The sequence below is a fragment of the Gymnoscopelus microlampas genome (genome assembly GCF_963454915.1).
Source record: "Gymnoscopelus microlampas genome assembly, chromosome: 19".
NCBI classification, from domain to species: domain Eukaryota; kingdom Metazoa; phylum Chordata; class Actinopteri; order Myctophiformes; family Myctophidae; genus Gymnoscopelus; species Gymnoscopelus microlampas.
In genome coordinates this window covers 4,324,557-4,345,506 of record NC_139956.1, presented here as the reverse complement: position 1 = coordinate 4,345,506, position 20,950 = coordinate 4,324,557, and the positions used below count along the sequence as shown (strand labels likewise).

General features: G+C 41.9%; 1 protein-coding gene across 1 annotated transcript in view; it reads right to left on the bottom strand.

Annotated features, from left to right (window-relative positions):
- Positions 1–14,069: 14,069 nt before the first annotated feature.
- LOC311034844 (vitelline membrane outer layer protein 1 homolog) overlaps positions 14,070–20,950 on the bottom strand; it is a 286,803-nt gene continuing 279,922 nt past the window's right edge. Inside the window, exon 5 of the transcript XR_014599634.1 lies at positions 14,070–14,086. The gene's annotated coding sequence lies outside the window, so the exon portion shown is untranslated. The remainder of the gene's footprint in view (positions 14,087–20,950) is intronic.

Here is a 20,950-nt window from a genome sequence, read left to right as displayed (position 1 = left end):
AGGAAATTAGTAGCTCACAGAAAATGGTGCCAAAGTACAATGTCCATGAACTGAGTCCACAATGATTTTTTTTTTATGCCATTTTGCAAAATCAGTACTTGTACTGATACTGTAATGTGTGGTATTGAGTATTAAGTATTTTGATGCCAACACTTACTTATTTAAATGTGAGAGTGCAGTCATACACTGCTTAGACTGAAAGAACGAGCCCAATCGATGGTCTTGAAGGGCGGAGCCAAACCCAGGCGCTGGATTCCAGCGCCTGGGTTTGGAGCACTCTGATTGGTTAGGAGATAACAAGGTCCTAAGACCAGCGTTCCTGCAAGGTTCTCCCAGGCTTTTTTTCTTTTGAAACAAAAAAAAGGCATGGGTTTCCGAGGCTATACACTGCTAGACTAACCCTGATGATTTTACTGAGCATCTAGCTATGATCTCAGTTATTTATTGTAATATGATTATTTAAGGACGGTAGTCAATATGACAGATGAACTGAATCAGAGCAGATGAACTAAATCATGACAGATCATGATAAGATGTAGATGAATTGCACTACTATTTGCAAATTTTTTTAGACTATGACGTGCTTATTTATGATATTTAATATTTGTCTTTTAGGGATTTTCTTTTTTTAAATGCTGACCCTGGGAGCTGAGCTCCAAAATGTCCTATGCACTTGGCAATAAGGACATTTGTGCAAATGTGCAAATGGCAAATAAAGTCGATTCTATATTCTATTCTCTTTATATGACTGAACAACAGTGCCCTCTGTCTGTTGCAGTCGTCCTTTACATTCGGGCCTGGAGCTGGCCCAATCTGTCTTGAGAGATTACAGGGAGACAGCCACCACAAACATGAGCTTCACTGAATGGAAGCCAGCAGTGGTGGAAAAAGTACTCATATGTTTTTACTTAAGTAAAAGTATCAACACTGCAATACTACTGTACTGTAGAAGTACTCTGTTACAAGTAAAAGTCTGGAATAAAAGAAATTACTTGAGTAAAAGTACAAAAGTATTGGTATCAAAATTGGAATACTCATTACGCAGAATGTCCCATTTCAAATGTATAACATGTCTAAAACACTTTTGAAAATAGATGATCTACAAGCTCACAATGTGTCGCATCGCAACGCATTGTAAGCTTGTGGATCTGCTATTTTCAAATGGCTGAAATGTAATAGGCCAGGGCTGAAGTGAGTAATGTATGTTTTGTAATAATAATCAAAATCTACAAAGTAACCAGTAACTTTTCCAATAATTGTAGTGGAGTAAAAGTACAATATTTGGATCTGAGATGTAGTGGAGTAGAAGTATTGGAAATAGTTAAGTAAAGTACAAATACCTCAAAATTGTACTTAAGTGCAGTACTTAAGTAAATATACTGGACACCACTGGAAGCCAGGGACTGATCCAGAAAGACACCGTGGGCTTTTAGAAGGAAGTCTTGTAACTGTATTTTAAGTCTCAAGGATATTTCTAGGCATTTGTGATAATAGCATGAATTTGCATTTTAACTACAGTATATAGTTTGTCTTAAACTGCCTTAAAAATTACTTCACTGCCTTCATTCAGGAACATTTAAAAATGTGTGAAGGGTAAATGCTGAAACGAATATGACACAGCAGCATTACAGTGATGTTATTAGTTTTAATGTATTAAATTCCCTATGCCACCAGTAGAGGTCAGCGCTATACTTTACAAAAATGTAATGTACTGTTCTTGAGCTACATCTGGACATCAGTCATGATTGAACACTTGATTTTAAGTTAAGTGAAATATCCCATCCTTCCATAAACCTACACCATTAGATAGTGCTTACATTACCTACAGTAGGACAGCCTCAGTTTCACTGGTAATCTAAAGAGTGTGCTTGGGGAGAGGTTTTGTAATAGTCTGTGTAATATATGAATGGGAATGGAAATAACCAGTAAGCCCACCAGAGAACAATAAGCCCAGACTGGATTACCCCCCAAACTGCTTGTCCTCAATACCACAGTGCTTGGCCTGAACATATGGATCTCCCCGACACAATTGTGAAACTCTTCTGTATTTAAACCTTCTTGTAGTGGCTATTTTGTCGGCTCCAAACAGCTCACCAAACCCACTGATGCACCTATGGCTTGTTTTCAATGCAGGCAAAATAAAGCATTGTCCACAGGTTTGAATGATAGTTTGCGTTTCTTTACTTCTCCAAAGAGTGCATAATAGTACAAACACATCTCAGTCATGGCATTGTTCCTGTCACACTGGTAAAAAAAAAAACGTTGTCCATCCAGGTGCTTACCGTCTCCCCATCACTTGTCCACTGATATGCCCTAGAGCATTGGTTCTCAAAGTGGGGTCCGGGGACCCCCAGGGGTCCTTGAGGGAGTTCCAGGGGGTCCCCAGCTAAATGATAGATTAGGCACCAAATGGACCCTTATGGGTCTGTAACTCTGAGAGTGTAGAAATGGAACTAAATGGACCCTAACGGGTCCACTTGGTTCCATTTGTACACTCTCAGAGTTAAATTGACAAAGATTTTACAATATAAATTGCAGTCCAAGTGATAGAAATGCCATTAAATGGGGGTCTGTAGCCCTAATGCATGTCAAACTGGGGTCCTTGAAATTAAAATGGTTCAGAATCACTGCTAGAGACGTAAAAAATCTTTTCTTATGAGGGTCCCTGGCTTATCTTTTCAAATTGGGGGCCGCGGGCTAATAAGTGTCAATGTGGGGGTCGTTGACATGAAAAAGTTTGAGAACCACTGCCTTAGAGGCATGCCCTTGGTGCCCACAAATCTAATACCAATAAACCAATCAAACTAATAGAACTACAAATGCTAAACAATAACTACAATAATGATAATAATAAACACAAAACAGTGAAATGGCTTCTACACTCCGGCCCCTAATTGTGCAAATTATGAACACAATTACAAAATATATATTTCTAAAGAAGCCATAAACAAGAAAAACACTTTGCTATGTGGTGTTGTACTTAAACTTGACTGAATCTTCTTTGTTGACACTGCAAAAAAAGAAAGAAAGAAAGAGAAAGAGGGAGAAAATACGTTCTCTTTCACAGTCTAGTCTGTTGCCTCCAATTCCGAAAATGGCAGATCTACAACCTCACATGTTCACTTCAAATGGCTGAAATTTAGGGCTGAAGTGGTTACGTATGTTTTGTGTGATAGAGGGTTACCTTGTGTGGTGTGTTAATGTTTTGTAAACCCTGTAATGTAATTCTATATGTGAGACTTGTACTCTAAATTAATTAAACAAAGAGAAATATTTCAAGCCTCGAACAGCATTTGTATTTTTTGTATGTTAAAAAGTTATTTGTCTTTGAAAAAACAATATATTGGTGCCCTGGTTTATTCATTTCCTCACCACGTCTAGTGTGACGGACTCCGGTTCGGTCTCTACCCTTTTGACGGCTGATTTCTTGCCGTGTTTCTGTGTGCAGATCAGGTTTTCTCAAAGTGGGTGCCGTGGCACCCTAGGGTGCCGTGACACCAGTCCAGGGGTGCCTCAGAATGTTTTCATAATATTTGGAATCGATCCATATCACTTTTGGACCTACACCAAATCTCTTTGTCAAAAATAGCCAATCTACAAGCTCACAACGCATCGCAGCGCGATGCGTTGTGAGCTTGTAGGTCTGCTATTTTTGACGAATGTTCTACCCAGAGTGGTTAAACGTCAAGTATAGAATTATTTTCAACCTGCCCTAATGGAAATTGATACTCTCTCAAGTTTTCCTCGTGACATACTGTATCTTAGGCGGAAATATTTCCTTTTTTAAGTACCGTAATGACATAAAATGGAAGTAAGTAAGTAACAATGTAACTCAGGGGTGCTGTGGATGAAAAGGTTATTTACAGGGGTCACCTGAGCCAAAAAGGTTTGAGAACCACTGGTGTAGATGGTGTCCATGGCAGGGAGATCTGATCCAGTAATCCTCTCTGCAGTTTTTATGACTCGTTGGAGCGATTTCCTCTCAGCTTGGGTAGTGTTTCCATACCGCACCGTGATACCGCTGGTGAGGATGCTTTCAACGAGTCCTCTGTAGGCCAGAGTGAGGGGCCGGGGACTGAGTCCGGCCTTCTTCAGCATCCTAATGAATGAATGAAAGAGGTTATATTTACTGTGTAGATTACAGAACATGTGGCTTTTACAATCTAGCTTTGAGGAAAATTCTAGCTGAACAGATTTCAACAGGCGGTACTTGGCATCAATTGGTCCACAGCTCTAGAACGGCTGTCACAAACAGAGCACAAAAAGTGTCTTTCATAGAATAATATGGTGTCAATGGCCCCGATTCATAACGAGGGTCGTAAATATGGTGTAAATGAAGTTCGTAAAGGAGGTCGTATTTCTGGTACTCACTAACATTCAAAAAGGGGTTTGTATATGACAGAGACGTGCGTATGACCAGTTCTATATTATAATGACAGCCAGCTGGGCGTGATGATCCCGAGAGGTTCATTTACATTGTTCCACGCCCCATTTTGCACCATAAAAGGCGTGAACCGTGACTCAGCAGTTTCTCTCTGATCAAATCTGTCACTTTACTGAACAGTGTTGCCATGTCCGCTTATTATAAGCGAATTTGCGCTTATTTGTCTGTAAAGTTGCTTGTAAATATTGGTAGAAGTGGGGTGCGTTTTTTTGGGCTTGTTTCTAAAGTATAGTTGGTTATTTGGGCTTGCTTCACAATTGTTCAATTGTTTTAACCGGTGGTTCTCAAATATTTTTATGTCATGGACCCCCAAGTTAATATGTAGGCTAATTTATCCCTATAGACGGGTTTCCTGTTAGTAAACATGAGAGGAATATGACCGCGCAGAGGAGGGGGAAGCCTATGGGTGCGTTTGGAAATTACGCACCGGAGCACACTCGCCTATTAGTTTGTATTGGCCAGTGCGCTCACTGCCGCTCAGGGCTGTATTTTCGAACGCGCCTTTCACCCGGGCATGCGCAGATTGCGCATTCTGCTCTGTGATGACGTCGCGCGGAAATCCGTCTATAAGCCCCATCTGAAAATGTTTTGTGCCAGCTGGAGGCAGATTTGTGTTGTTAGAATGTTTAAAAAATCTTCCAAATATTCCACATTTTATAACAAGATTTTTTTTTTAAATATAGCAGATCTACAAGCTCACAACGGTTTAATTAAAGTGCTTATAATGGCCTAAGTGCCAGTTGCTTCTTTTGGGCTTATTTTCATAGACCTGGTTGCTTATTTCTCTCACAAAATCTGGCAACACTGGAGTTTAACTTCTCGTCCAAACTTACAGCTGTCGGCCGCGATGCCTTGACACTGACAGAGAACTTGAACATCATTCTGATCTGTCTGGAAGCGAGTCCCACTATTGCACGATGGATCAGCTGAACGTAATGTGTAATGTTTACAAGGTTTAACCCCGCCAGCAAATAATAGACTAATAACCTGGAAAGGATATAACATGCTCACGTTTACCAGGTAAAAAGATGATGTTGAGAAAAAATCCAGGGCATACAAGTGAAACGATTATGGACCAGAGCTTATTGATTACTTATTGATTAAATTAGTTAATTTTGGATTCATATATCACTGTCCTACGTCTGAATGGGGAATGGATCTTCTGGACACAGCTTTCATCACTATAGTTTCCTCATCAGATGGTAACATTTATTAGGCTGTTGTGTGTGGCGTTCATGTGATCAATATACAGTAGAGTAGCCTACAGTAGGCTATTAGCCTACAAATTAATACCGCGGCACGGACACTGGTGCATCAGTCCCTCCGCAGTTTCATTAAGGCATGAAGCCTATTTTCATTATTACGTGACACTTTGGCTGAGATGGCCCGCTGGCAAACACACTCAGGGACCTAATAATTCAGCTCTAAATGCGACTCATAGCCTAGAAAATAAATAAAAAGCGGTGGAATCTACATCATGTCTATATTATGCATAGGCTACAAGCAATACATCGTTTGACATTTATTTTTTATATATATGTGTTGACAAATGTTGGGCACATATATATTTTATTTGAGGTTTGCCACTGTTGTAATTGATTTTGGCATGAAGAATAAAGCATTCTAAAGACATACGCACATTTTAGCCCTGGCAAGACTGCCTCGGGGGTGACGTGAGAACGTGCGCACCTGACGCACAAAACACAGACCAAAAAATCTTTATGAATCAGGTGTATGTGTACAACTTGTCCTAAATGCCGGTACGTACAAAATATGGTCGTAAATCCCTTTATGAATCCGGCCCAATGAATCCATTAAGACCTGGAACGCATCTGTGTCACTTTTTGATTTGAGCTAAAAAGCATTATTTTACACTTTGGCTATTCAACAATAGCAGATCTACAAGCTCATAGCGCGGCACCGCGCTATGAGCTTGTAGATCTGCTATTTTTGAAAAATCGTGAAAATGTGTGCAAATCTTTGAATATATATATATTTAAACCGAACATTTTTAACTCAAATCTTTGCTTCTGGGGGGGGTCCCTGGAACAAAATATTTTGAGATAGGGGTCTGCGGGCCAAATACATATAATTTTGGGGGTCCTTGACATGAAAAAGATTGAGAACCACTGATATAGAAACATACGTTTTTCAGAATACTGTTGGGATTTAGGAGACATGTAGAATCGGCTTCAGGTCTTAAAGGGTTAATTAATTTGGTCCTGACTTCATTAGAAGCAAAACAACCGGAAACCAAAACGCTAAATATATGCGTTCTATCAGAGTAAAGTCAAATGCCAATCTGCAAAATAAAGTAGATAAACTTTAAGAACACCACAGAGTCTGTTGTTTCATCTGCCCAGGTTCAGATTAGGATAACATTGTGGTTAATGTTTACAGAGCAGAGTGTCTGTGGGTTCTCTCTGTTGATTACCTGCATTGAAGGGCATGAACACAACAATCCAGACTATTATGAGGGATTGGACTGCAGACTAATGCAGATCAGGGCTATCAAAAGAAAGTTAGCTGAGAAAGGTGGGAGATGGGAAGTTACAAGATTATTATTAATCGTGCAGATATGCGTGTGTGTGTGTGTGTGTGTGTGTGTGTGTGCACGTGCGTGAACATCAGAGTTAAATTAACATGGATGAATTAGCAAAGCAAAGTCTTAGGACAGAGGCTTACAGTGTGTGTGAAAGACCCACAAACTGAACAGGAGAGAGCTTGGTGGCCTGTCAAATGACGACTGATAAGCACTAGGTCCACTATCGACCAGCCCAGTCTCTGGTTAAATGTTTTAATGTACAATACTGCCTTTGCTGAGAAGGATTTATGATATTCATAAAACAGGTGACCCCCATATGACATAGCCAAGTCGGAAATGATAAGACAGGTAAGTATCAAACTCATATCTGCATATATTTCGCATATAATGTCTCTGTAGACGCCAAAAGCCACGTTAAACTCTGGCATGGTCAGGTTTTTTGACAGTCTGGGAACGCTTTCTTTCAGAATGACTGAGACCTCTCCACAGTCAACCAGGCGTCTATCTGACACTTCAGCTGAACACAGCAGATTTTTTTACGAGATTAATGTCGTTACCTGCAAGAATCTGATTTCTCAGCTGGGGAGATACTGCTGCTAATGGTGGAAAGAAAGGCACCCCGACTGCCGCTGCTGGGACTGCAGATCCCAGTGTCCTTAGTGGCGTGGCGTCGAATGTCGGGCGACAGCGACACACGGCTGGGGCCGGGAACACCCTGGATTGTAACTGGAGCAGTAGCTGGGCTTTCTAGAACAGTGGTTCTCAAACTTTTTCATGTCAAGGACCCCAAAATTGACACTTAGTAGCCCGCGGACCCCCATTTGAAAAGATATGCCAGGGACCCCCTTAAGAGAAGATTTTTACGGCTCTCTAGCAGTGATTCTCAACCATCTTAATTTCAAGGACCCCCCAGTTTGACATGCATTAGGCTACGGACCCCCATTTAATGGCATTTCTATCCCTGGGACCCCAATTTATATTGTAAAATCAATGTTAATGTAACTCTGAGTGTACAAATGGTTCCATTTGTACACTTTCAGAGTTACAGACCCATAAGGGTCCCATTTGGTTCCTAGCCACCATTTAGCTGGGGGACCCCCTGGAACCCCCTCAAGTACCCCTGGGGGTACCCGGAACCCACTTTGAGAACCAATGTTCTAGAACCTGGAGCCTGGCATCCATATCCGTGAGGGATGACTGGATCCCCTTCAGTGCAACGAGGACTGGGTCGTCTAGCTGCTCATCGTTGACCCTTGTTTTTTTTCGCAGCAGACGCGGTGGCTACACAAGGAGCAGAGGTTAATACACAGCCTAGGCTATTTGAAAACACTGATGAAGAATACTGTTACCATTTGAAACTGAGCGATTCTTCCTCTTTGAGGAGCATTTCTTGGAGGAGGAAGCAGATTGATCCGAGTGATCGCCCGCCTGAGCGTTTGCCAGGAAGAAATGGAATAAATCGTCGTGGCTTATCCCCAGTGGAGCGGAGATGGTATCAAGAAGACTCACCTCAAAACCAACTCACCTCAGAGGTAGGAATACTCACCCCGGAAGACTCACCTCAGAGGTAGGAATACTCACCCCCAAGATTTTCGGGGGGTAGGAACACTCACCCCATGACCTGAGAAAACTCACCTCGGAAGACTCACCTCAGAGGTAGGAATACTCACCCCAATGTTTAAAAAAAGGTAGATCTACCGGCTTGTGAGCTTTCCATTTTCACAGAATGCTTTCATAATGTGAGCTTTCCATTTTCACAGAATGCTTTCATAATGATGTTTAATCCATATCTGGATTAATCCATATCTGGATTAAATTCTTTCTTTGAAGGTATAGAATTAATAAAGTGCTTAAATAGTGCTTTAAATACAAGGTAGATTTCATCAGAAAAGGTAAAAAGGTAGATCTACCGGCTTGTGAGCTTTCCATTTTCACAGAATGCTTTCATAATGTGAGCTTTCCATTTTCACAGAATGAATGAAAGGTAGATTTCATCAGAAAAGTGAACAAGGAATGCAAATAGCAAATAGCATGGTCATTTGCTATGTGTCTCCAGCTCCACACCTTGCCCCATCCACCTATTAGATATCAAACAATGAATCATTAAGTGGAATGGGATATTAGTGTTAAGTGGTCAACCCCCCTCCTCCCCTTCACTCCTGTGCCCCCATCAAACAAACAAACAAACAAACAAAGGTAGGAACCCAGAGAAATGAACATTCCAATGTCAATGTATGTTGTTAAATTACATTTAGCTAATGAAAGTGCTTTAAATACAAGGTAGATTTCATCAGAAAAGTGAACATTCCAATGTGTGTAATGCAAACAAATACTTACTTAACAAAGAAAAATGAAGAAAAACTCCAGTGAAGGTAAAACACAGGTATAATGTTTTGTTTTCTGTGTGAACACATTTGTGAGAAAAGCTTTTGGTAAGCATTATTGAACTTTAGTTACTTTAGTTACTATTAGATATACATTTCACTATTGTAAGCATTATTGAACTTTAGTTACTATTAGATATACATTTCACTATAGTAAGCATTATTGAACTTTAGTTACTATTAGATATACATTTCACTATTGTAAAACATGCATTAAACACTTTTCCCTATTTTTACCTAGGATATTTAGTTACCTACTACTTTGCTGGTATAAATGATAACAGCATAGAACATTGCATTGCACACATGCATTGTTTGAGAACTTTAGTTTTTAGAAATATTACTTTTGGTACATTTTGATGCCTTACTCTTTGTGTGTGTGTGTGTGTGTGTGTGTGTGTGTGTGTGTGTGTGTGTGTGTGTGTGTGTGTGTGTGTGTGTGTGTGTGTGTTTTAAACACAAATATATCATTGAACAACATAATTTGGTAATTCTATACCTTCAAAGACAGAATTTAATCCAGTATGGATTAAACGTGTCTCATTATGAAAGCATTCTGTGAAAAAGGAAAGCTCACAAGCCGGTAGATGTGCCTTTTTTTAAAATACAGACTTGGTGTAGAGGGGAAAGGTTAAACCCACCCACAAAACAAAAACTCACTGTACATTACACCATTGAGTTTTTCTGGGTGAGTTTTCCTACCCCCGGGGTGAGTGTTCCTACCCCCGGGGTGAGTGTTCCGAGGTGAGTTTTCTCAGGTCCTGAGGTGAGTTTACCCACCCCCCGGGGTGACTGTTCCTACCCCCGAGGTGAGTATTCCTTTTTCAGTTGAGGTGAGTTTGTCTTGAGGTGAGTCTTCTTGTATTCGCGGAGATATTGTGTTTATATGAAAGTTACATGACATTTTTGTCAATGTATGACATACTTCATTGTGAAATAGCTGCTCTTGCGCCTGTGGAAGAGACAGAACAGTGGTTCTCAAACGTTGTCATGTCGCGGACCCCCATCTCAAATGAGTTTGTTCCAGTCAGGGACCCCCCAGAAGCCCCCAGAAGATTAGAGTAACAAATGTTCTTTCTTCTTTTACTTCTACTCCACTACATTTCGGCCATTTGAACATAGCAGATCTACAAGCTCACAATGCATCACATGAGCTTGTAGATCTGCTATTTTCAAATGGGACATTCTGCATAATGAGTATACTTACTACTTTGAGTATATTTTGATACCAGTACTTTGGTACTTTTACTTAAGTAAAAGATTGAGTACTTTTTCCACCCCTGTAAACAGTAAAACACATATTTACCTCTGATATTCTACCTTACTCCCCAGAGACGGACCACTTGTGGGTTTCCATCTCTGAAATGGGGCCGGCCGTGTGGCATGAGCATTTTGTACAATGTCATCATGGTAATGTTCGTACCAGTACGATTCTGTACGAAAATCTCTGTTCGTATAATTGGGTGGACTCTTTCCGACAAACGCGGCACTTGGGGAGGCTCTACATTTCCATTGTACGGCAAGCAAATCAGCAAGTGAGTCACCATGTTCGTAATCATCCTTGCTTGACTGAAGAAAAAAAAATCGGCATGGTACCGCGGCAGCGTTGATCCAATTAATATTAATATTATTGCCCAGAGCCCCGTAGCGTAGAGTGGAAAGTTGGGGGGGACAAAGTGTTGCATGATGTCATCCACTCGGGTGGTGGTTACATGAAAACCGGGAATATTTTCATTCTTGATATCTGCTATTGTGGTACAGTGCACCACGCCGCCTGGTAGGGGGTCAATAGAATGAATTTCACCACCATCACTGCAAATGTCGTAGATGTCCAGTGGCAAATTGTTATTGGTTTGGTGGCGGACTTCTCGAGAGGTGCTAGTAGGGTATAGATGAACAACCGCCATAGCGATTGGCGAAAGGTCTAACGTCTTCGCCTTGCTGATAGAGAGGCCTTTTCAGCCCGAAGACTTCGGGTGGACCTTCTTCTTCTTCTGTTAAATTTCCGGCAGTGTAGACGCTATTGCGTATTACTGCCCTCCACAGTTCCGGATGGAATTACACTCCTTAATGTTCTCTCATATGCTCTGATAGGTCTGTATTATGGAGGAAAGCCAACACTCTCCTCTCCACAGCTTGACGCTCCTTTTCCTGGCTGAATAGAGATTTATAATCCAAAGTGGAGACTCCAATGCCTTCCAGTTCTTCAATTAGTTGCAATCTCTCAGCCCTATATTTCTCACACTCAAAGAGGACATGCACAACAGTCTCTACTCTCCCACAATCACAGTCCATCCAGTTACTTTGTAGATTGATTATTATTATAAAACATACATTAATCACTTCAGCCCTTGAAACTTGAAATGGGACATTTCTGCATAATGAGTACTTTTACTTTTGGTACATTTAAGAACATTTTGATGCCAATACTTTTTTACAAGTACATTTTGAATTCTGGACGTTTACTATTTCTACATTGCAGTATTGATACTTTAAGTAAAACATTTGAGTACTTTTTCCAACACCGTGTGTCCCACAAGAGAACTATAGCCCCATAACACCCTAACACACACTAAATACTATAATTACTCAAATATTATAAATCCTAATATGCACATTAGACACATTGTACGGATAACAAAAAAATGTAGTGCCTCAACTCCTACATTCCAAGTGCTTGTCAGGGTGGAGGATCCCAAGTTCACATGTGACAGATTATTTTGGGGAAAAAAGAACAGATCAGCAAGCTTTAAGCCTGATTTATACTTAATTGCGTGCCAGTGTCGTGCTCAGTGAATAGCAGATTTACAAGCTCACGACACGTTGTGAACTTGTAGATCTGCTATACGGCATGCAACTTAAGTATAAATCAGGCTAGCTAGCAGATCTGTTCTTTTTGGCCAGCGGCATTATTAACCACACATAAATCCTCTAAACCCAGTACACCTGACACACACACGGTTGTGATGACAAGATAAAGACAATACAAAAATCACACAAATGTGATAAAGTGGGAAATAAGTTGTTTTATTTTAATACAACTGGGAACAATAAAACAATAAAAATTTGACTCTGTGTATGTACAGAAATGTACACCAAAAAAATGCCTCACATTACTTAAAAATTGACAGACCAAAAAAAGAAAAGACCAACCACAACCCATCCATTCTGAACTGCCTCACCTTAACCCATTAAAACCGGGAAAATATCTGTATCATTTTAGATTTTAGCAACATGCGTTATAGCAACATACGTATTTCAGAAAACCCTTAGGATTTCGAACAATTGTTCTAAAAAAATAGCGGTGGTGGACCACCACTGTAGGCTGCCGTGCCTGGCCGGCCACGGTCGCCGACAGAGCCGAGAACCCTCCACCCACCCAGAGCTCGGAACACTCTGCGGGACCCGCCGACCCGAGCCAGCTTCCTTCAGCGGGCGTGGGCTGCCTGCACTCCAGTAATCAACTGGAGTGCAGGTCCTACAAACTGGGCTGCCCCTGCCGCTAGTGTTGTGGAGGCTCTCACTATGTATTGTATTTGCATCAAATCATTAAATGTGTCACCATGTTGGTAATCAGCAGCTCTAGACTGAGTAAAACCAAATCTGCACGGATTCGCGTTCTGGTTGATCCATGCAGTAGCAGCACCGAGAGGCCCGTTGATTACAACGAGGGGGGGGGGGGGGGGGACAATGGCGTTCAAAATATCAACCATTCGGGAATTGACATTAAGACCAGGTATAGCTAGGAGATTAACTATTGTGCGATGGTGCTGCAGCGGCACTCCTGGGGGGGTCAATAGACGCAATAATATTATTTGTACTGCAAATGTCATAGACGTCCAGTGGTAAAGGGCCGGCCTGTACGTTGGCGATGCGGATGGTGTCTGCTGCCCTTCTAGTAGTCATCATGGCAAAAGAACGTCTCACGTCTTCTTCGCGTTGATACAGAGGCCTTTTACGCCCGAAGACTAGCTCAGCTAACTCAGCAACATGTTTCACTTTTTTCTGTGCTCCGCTGTATTTATTCATTTATGTATTATGTTTTTATTTATTGGTTTATATATACATTTCCTATTTCATTTCCTTAATTATTATCTGGCTGTGTTACGGCCTGGTATGGGAACGGTACTCTTAATTGTGATAGGATTTCACAACATTTTGGTATGTGGTATGTGTGTTGTATTTAATCTTGACTGAATCTTCTTTGTTGACAATGCAAGAAAAATAAATGGATATAAATAAAAGTTCTTTCACAGTCTAGTCTGTCGCCTCCAATAGCAAACAGAGCTTGTTGACAGGACTTTCAGTGCGCACTAGGCCTTTGGACTTTAAAAAATATAAAACTCCTTTGAAAATGGCAGATCTACAAGCTCACATTTTGAAATGGCTGAAATGGTTATGTATGTTTTGTAATAATAATCACAATCTACAGTGTAACTAGTAACTATAGTTTTCCAATAATTGTAGTGGAGTAAAAGTAATATATATTTTTTAATGTTTAAACTGTGAAAATCATATGATATACTACATTTAATAAATACCCTTTGTTTTAAGTTTTTTTTTTTTTTTTCTTTTTACAGAATCAAATGTTTTATGATCATGACTTACCAGGACCCCGCATATTTGGCTGCGGAAGATTTAGCTATGCATTAAAAAACCTAAATGATTCAAGTTTCCAAACATTTTCGATTGATGATTTTCGAGCTTGCAGATCTGCTATTTTTGAATAGCCAAATGAATAAAGTGGTTAAAATGATTGTGACGCTATGTTAAATGAATAGTTCACCCCCAAACTTATTTTCTATCAATTACACACCCCATGCATGAAGCCTTCAATTCATTGAGTCTCCACTGGTCATCAAATCATTGGCTTAGGAATGCGATAAAAACATCTCCATGAATTCAAGGCATCACGGGGTGTGTAATTGATAGAAAATAAGTATTTTTTTGGTTGAACTACTCCTTTAACTACTTTTGTTGGGGACCCCCAATAGTTGACTCAAATTAAATGTATTCAAGCTCAATTGGCCTACAAACCTGATGTTGAAATACAGACACAGTTGAACATTATAGGCTAGGGTGTCATACCAATCGGTTTGTCCATTAGTTATATGATCCATCCATTCATGGAGTTTGTGGGCCATCAAGAATCAAATCATTACAAACAACGGCAAATGTCAAGTTACTTGGAGTGAACACACATGATGGAATGATGAAAATGACGTGCCTCAACCCCCACCTGCTGGTTAAACTAAGCCACTACAACCACTCTGGCATCGATATGAACTGTTGAATCTATTATATGAAATGTGCATGGTCATGATATCAAAGTAATACTAACATTTTTTGTATTACTTCTAAACCTCTTGCATGTAGAAACACCAAAGTTAAGATAAATCACACATTTTAAACTTTAAAGCACTTCAATACTTATTTCTGAAACTATTTACAACTGTGCAAAAATAATTAGTCCATCTTATTTTCACTCTCGAACTACTCCCTTCTTAATCAAACCATTGCACATATAAACCCAATAAAACCCAAACATTAAATGTGTTGGCTAGCCCCCTAACATCTCAAGAACAGGTGGGCTTCACCAGACCTGGAGGTTTGGGTGGATGTTGATGTCGTGGCATCAATCTCAATAGCATTTTCATGGCTCGCTTGGCTGGCAGAAAGGCCCTTCCCTGATGGCTTGGGAAGGATGGCTCTCAACCTTTTCATGTTGACGATGGACGTCATCGGTTCACTAGGGGGCAGTTCTTTGTTGGCTCTGAGGAACAGGGGGACGGCGGTCGCAGAGGGCAACTTCAGCGGCGGAGAGGTTCGTTTAGCTGCCTCTGGTGGCCTGGATGACTCTTCTGTGAGAGGAGGGTCTTGTGAACTCTGCTGGTCTGTTCAACAGAAAGCAGGGAAAAAAAATACTTGACCATCTCACTCTAACATTATCTTAGTCAAGTGAGTAGGCAGGATTTACATTTAGGGTGGGCAAAATGTTGGCCGCACCTCCGCGAGGGGATAGCCAATAGAGGGGCAGCCAATGCATCTATTGTTGTCAGAGGAGCAGATTTTTCCAGCAGCTAGGCAGGGCAAGAGCTGACTACACTTCTGGTTTTAACAGAATATAAAGCTAGTCTATAGATGGGAGAGGTTCTCACCTGGTGGTGGTTGATCGGCAGGTGGACAGGAGGAGGTCAGATTCTGTTGTTTCAAGATGTCCTCTAGTATGTGGATGCCTGCAGACAACAATCAATCCACTACAGTTACAACACCACACTTTAAAGGACCGTAGCTGTGAATAGACATGGATATGTAATGACACCGATTAGGTACTTTAAAAGTTTACAAAAAAAAACATGACTACCTTCAATGAATGGAGCCGCTTGGACACGATGATATGAGTTCTTGTCAAGCAGTAGAACCTTGACAAGAGAAAACATGAATAACATAGTTAAAGCCAGACCCATTTTTAAATTAGGCCGAATCACACAAAACTTGTCCTGACAGGCCAGTGTATGTACAACATAATCTCACAACCACGAGTATCCCCCTGAATGTGTAGCTTAATAACGAGACCTTCACTTTAATTAGTATACTGTCATTTTAGCAGAAAATACTGAGAGAAAACTGGTGTCTTGCTTCTTCTAATTTCAGGGACATTTTTAATTACAGGTGGAATGTTTGCCCTTTGAACCTGTATAGTTCCCTGTAAAGTTCCCTATATAGTTTCCTGTATAGAACCTGTATAGTTTCCTGTATTCCTTGCGCTGTTTCACCACCACCTGTAACACAACAGTGAACCCACAGCAGAGGTCAGCTTCATGGACCATGCAGCATCACACTGGGGTTACCTCAGCATCCAGTCGGTACGTTGGATTCTGTTCCCGTCTGGCGACTCTGTCGATAGCATCCTTGATGACTTCCATCTTCTCACTGCACACCTCCAGATTGCAGAAATCAGGATTCTTCAACTAACACAAAAAGAAAATACATAAGACATTTCAAACAGGTTGGTTCAACACAGCCGCTGCCATAGCCGTGAACGTATTGAAGATGTGTGGCATTAACTCAGCCGTTGAACAAGGCAAAAAACTGACAGTGAGATGAGGCTAACGGATGGCCGAAACATGTTAATTTCTAAAGGCATACATAGAAATAAAAACTCACTGATCTTGCCACTCTGAGTGTGACCTTCACTTGCCTATCATTGTTTTAGGATGATAACGCACCAGAGGAGTCAGGGCGTGCTGGTAACAAAACGTTTATTAATTGTATCATGAAATTTAACGAATGATGATTAATTAACCGAATAATGATGTTCAACATCATTATTCAGGGTTAGGGTTCATTCAGGGTTATTCATTAACATCATTAATCACTAGGGAGGTTTTGACCTCCCTAGTGTAAAGTTGAAGACATTCACTCAGAGGTTAGAGCATACCTGGGCAACTGGCGGCCCCCACCTTCACTTAATGTGGCCCGCAGGTTAATATCCTAATACTGATATATTATTGATTTCAGCTGTTACAATGCCAAACATGCAAACATGACCAGTCTATATTAGTAGCTTAATGACTAGGATTAAAATGCTCTTGTCTGTGTCCAGGTCAGATTCCGGGCTGACTTTAGCGATAACCCCAGGCCACTGAGATCCTCTTCTCAGATGCTTTTTTTTGTTGTAATTCAAATGTTTATTTGTTTTTCAATATGGTACAGAATGTAACTCCAGTGGTACAAAGCAGCATACAACATAAAACAACACAATACAGCCATTCCAAGAAATAAAAACAAAATAGATGTACAGTCTAGCTGCTAGACTCTAGCAATCCCAATATCAGAAAAGGTTCATCCAAAATCTGTCTCATGTCTCCTTCATCTTTCCTTCTCCATTCACTCTACCCAACATATATTCATATGATGTAATCTTAATCATTTCCTCATTCCACTCTTTAAGCCCAGGTGTTCTAGGGCATTGGTCCTCAAGGTGGGGTCCGGGGACCCCCAGGGGTCCTTGGGGGAGTTCCAGGGGGTCCCCAGCTAAATTATGGATAGTTAGGAACTAAATGGACCCTTATGGGTATGTAACTCTGAGTGTACAAATGGAACCAAATGGACCTGTTGTACACTCTCAGAGTTAAATTGACATTGATTTTACTATAGGCTAGTTTGGGGTCCCCGTATTATTTCAAATGGGGGTCCGCTAATAAGTGTCAATTTGGGGGTCCCTGACATGAAAAAGTTTGAGAACCACTGTTCTAGGGGCCTTCCAATTCCGCAGCAGGATTCTGGCAGCTGTAACAAGTCCAAACTTTTAAAATGGTGAATTTGTTGTTATTTATACCAGGAACCGCTGCCCTGTCACTGCTTAAGGTCCCACAAACCCGCCTCAAACTAAAGTGTGATCAAGCCCTCTCTGTGTGGCAGCCAAGTCCAAAACTATGGAACAGCCTTCCACTTCCAGTCAGATCTGCCCCCTCCCTAGGCCTTTGAAATCTAGCCTAACACCTACACACCTCTTCTCCCTAGCCTTTGAACAAATTTAGACTTTTTTTTAGAATAACGCACCAAACGGTGCTCGGGTGGTGCAGTGGTAAAGTGCCTGCCCAGTGCCCACCACCATGGAGGTTGTGGTGGGTTGGAATCCATCGTGGTACATCCTGCTTTGTCGAGCGTCTATATACAGTACAAACACAATTGGCCTGTGGTCTGGGGAGGGTGATAATAGTCACTGTGACTGCACATGGGGCTGAGGGGCGGCACCTGTCAGCAGGGAGTGTTGGGCGGGAGGAGTAGAACGAAGGCTCTACGTCCTCCTGGTGGGGGCTCCTCACTGACTGGTGAGTCAGTAGTAGGATACAACAGCAGTGACAACACAGAAATGTATGTGAGGTGGAATCAATAGCATAACGACTAAATTGGGGAGAAAAAGTGGTAAAACAGAAAACTTTTTTTTTTCTCACCATGACAACAATGTAGTGTCTCCAGTGGCCAAACTTTTTCATGTCAAGGACCCCCAAAATTAGTGGCACCACGCAGTAATGTCTGTGGACTGGAGGAAGCAATGTTAGTGGCACCACGCAACCATGTCTGTGGACTGGAAGAAGCAATGTTAGTAGCACCACGCAACCATGTCTGTGGACTGGAGGAAGCAATGTTAGTAGCAACACGCAACCATGTCTGTGGACTGGAGGAAGCAATGTTAGTGGCACCATGCAACCATGTCTGTGGACTGGAAGAAGCAATGTTAATGGCACCACGCAATCATGTCTGTGGACTGGAGGAAGCAATGTTAGTAGCACCACGCAGCAATGTCTGTGGACTGGAGGAAGCAATGTTAGTGGCACCACGCAGTAATGTCTGTGGACTGGAGGAAGCAATGTTAGTGGCACCACGCAACCATGTCTGTGGACTGGAAGAAGCAATGTTAGTAGCACCACGCAACCATGTCTGTGCACTGGAAGAAGCAATGTTAATGGCACCACGCAACCATGTCTGTGGACTGGAGGAAGCAATGTTAGTAGCACCACGCAGCAATGTCTGTGGACTGGAGGAAGCAATGTTAGTGGCACCACGCAGTAATGTCTGTGGACTGGAGGAAGCAATGTTAGTGGCACCACGCAACCATGTCTGTGAACTGGAAGAAGCAATGTTAGTAGCACCACGCAACCATGTCTGTGGACTGGAGGAAGCAATGTTAGTAGCACCACGCAACCATGTCTGTGGACTGGGGGAAGCAATGTTAGTAGCACCACGCAACCATGTCTGTGGACTGGAGGAAGCAATGTTAGTGGCACCACGCAACCATGTCTGTGGACTGGAAGAAGCAATGTTAGTAGCACCACGCAACCATGTCTGTGGACTGGAGGAAGCAATGTTAGTAGCACCATGCAACCATGTCTGTGGACTGGAGGAAGCAATGTTAGTAGCACCACGCAGTAATGTCTGTGGACTGGAGGAAGCAATGTTAGTAGCACCACGCAGTAATGTCTGTGGACTGGAGGAAGCAATGTTAGTAGCACCACGCAGCCATGTCTGTGGACTGGAGGAAGCAATGTTAGTAGCACCACGCAACCATGTCTGTGCACTGGAAGAAGCAATGTTAGTAGCACCACGCAACCATGTCTGTGCACTGGAAGAAGCAATGTTAGTAGCACCACGCAGTAATGTCTGTGGACTGGAGGAAGCAATGTTAGTAGCACCACGCAGTAATGTCTGTGGACTGGAGGAAGCAATGTTAGTGGCACCACGCAGCAATGTCTGTGGACTGGAGGAAGCAATGTTAGTAGCACCACGCAACCATGTCTGTGCACTGGAAGAAGCAATGTTAATGGCACCACGCAACCATGTCTGTGGACTGGAGGAAGCAATGTTAGTAGCACCACGCAGTAATGTCTGTGGACTGGAGGAAGCAATGTTAGTAGCACCACGCAGTAATGTCTGTGGACTGGAGGAAGCAATGTTAGTGGCACCACGCAGCAATGTCTGTGGACTGGAGGAAGCAATGTTAGTAGCACCACGCAGTAATGTCTGTGGACTGGAGGAAGCAATGTTAGTAGCACCACGCAGTAATGTCTGTGGACTGGAGGAAGCAATGTTAGTGGCACCACGCAACCATGTCTGTGGACTGGAGGAAGCAATGTTAGTATCACCACGCAGTAATGTCTGTGGACTAGAGGAAGCAATGTTAGTATCACCACGCAGTAATGTCTGTGGACTGGAGGAAGCAATGTTAGTAGCACCACGCAGCAATGTCTGTGGACTGGAGGAAGCAATGTTAGTAGCACCACGCAGTAATGTCTGTGGACTGGAAGAAGCAATGTTAGTAGCACCACGCAGTAATGTCTGTGGACTGGAGGAAGCAATGTTAGTAGCACCACGCAGTAATGTCTGTGGACTGGAGGAAGCAATGTTAGTGGCACCACGCAGTAATGTCTGTGGACTGGAGGAAGCAATGTTAGTGGCACCACGCAGTAATGTCTGTGGACTGGAGTTAGCAATGTTAGTAGCACCACGCAGTAATGTCTGTGGACTGGAGGAAGCAATGTTAGTGGCACCACGCAGTAATGTCTGTGGACTGGAGGAAGCAATGTTAGTAGCACCACGCAGCAATGTCTGTGGACTGGAGGAAGCAATGTTAGTAGCACCACGCAACCATGTCTGTGGACTGGAGGAAGCAATGGTATTAGCACCACACAACCATGTCTGTGGACTGGAGGAAGCAATGTTAGTAGCACCACGCAACCATGTCTGTGGACTGGAGGAAGCAATGTTAGTAGCACCACGCAACCATGTCTGTGGACTGGAGGAAGCAATGGGCCCGATTCATGAACCGTACTTACGAACAAATTTGTTCTTAGACCCACTTAAGAAGTTTTTTAAGAGATTTTGCCATTCACAAATGTTTTCTTAGCTGTGATTTGTTCTTAAGTTAAGAAGAAATCTACGCATACTAGAGAGCACTCTTAGGGTGGCCTTTGAGTTCTTAAGTGATATGTTTGTGCAAAAATAATTAATTCTTGAAGTTTCTTCAATTCTACAGTTGTATATATAGGATTTAAATTACAATAATATTTGTAT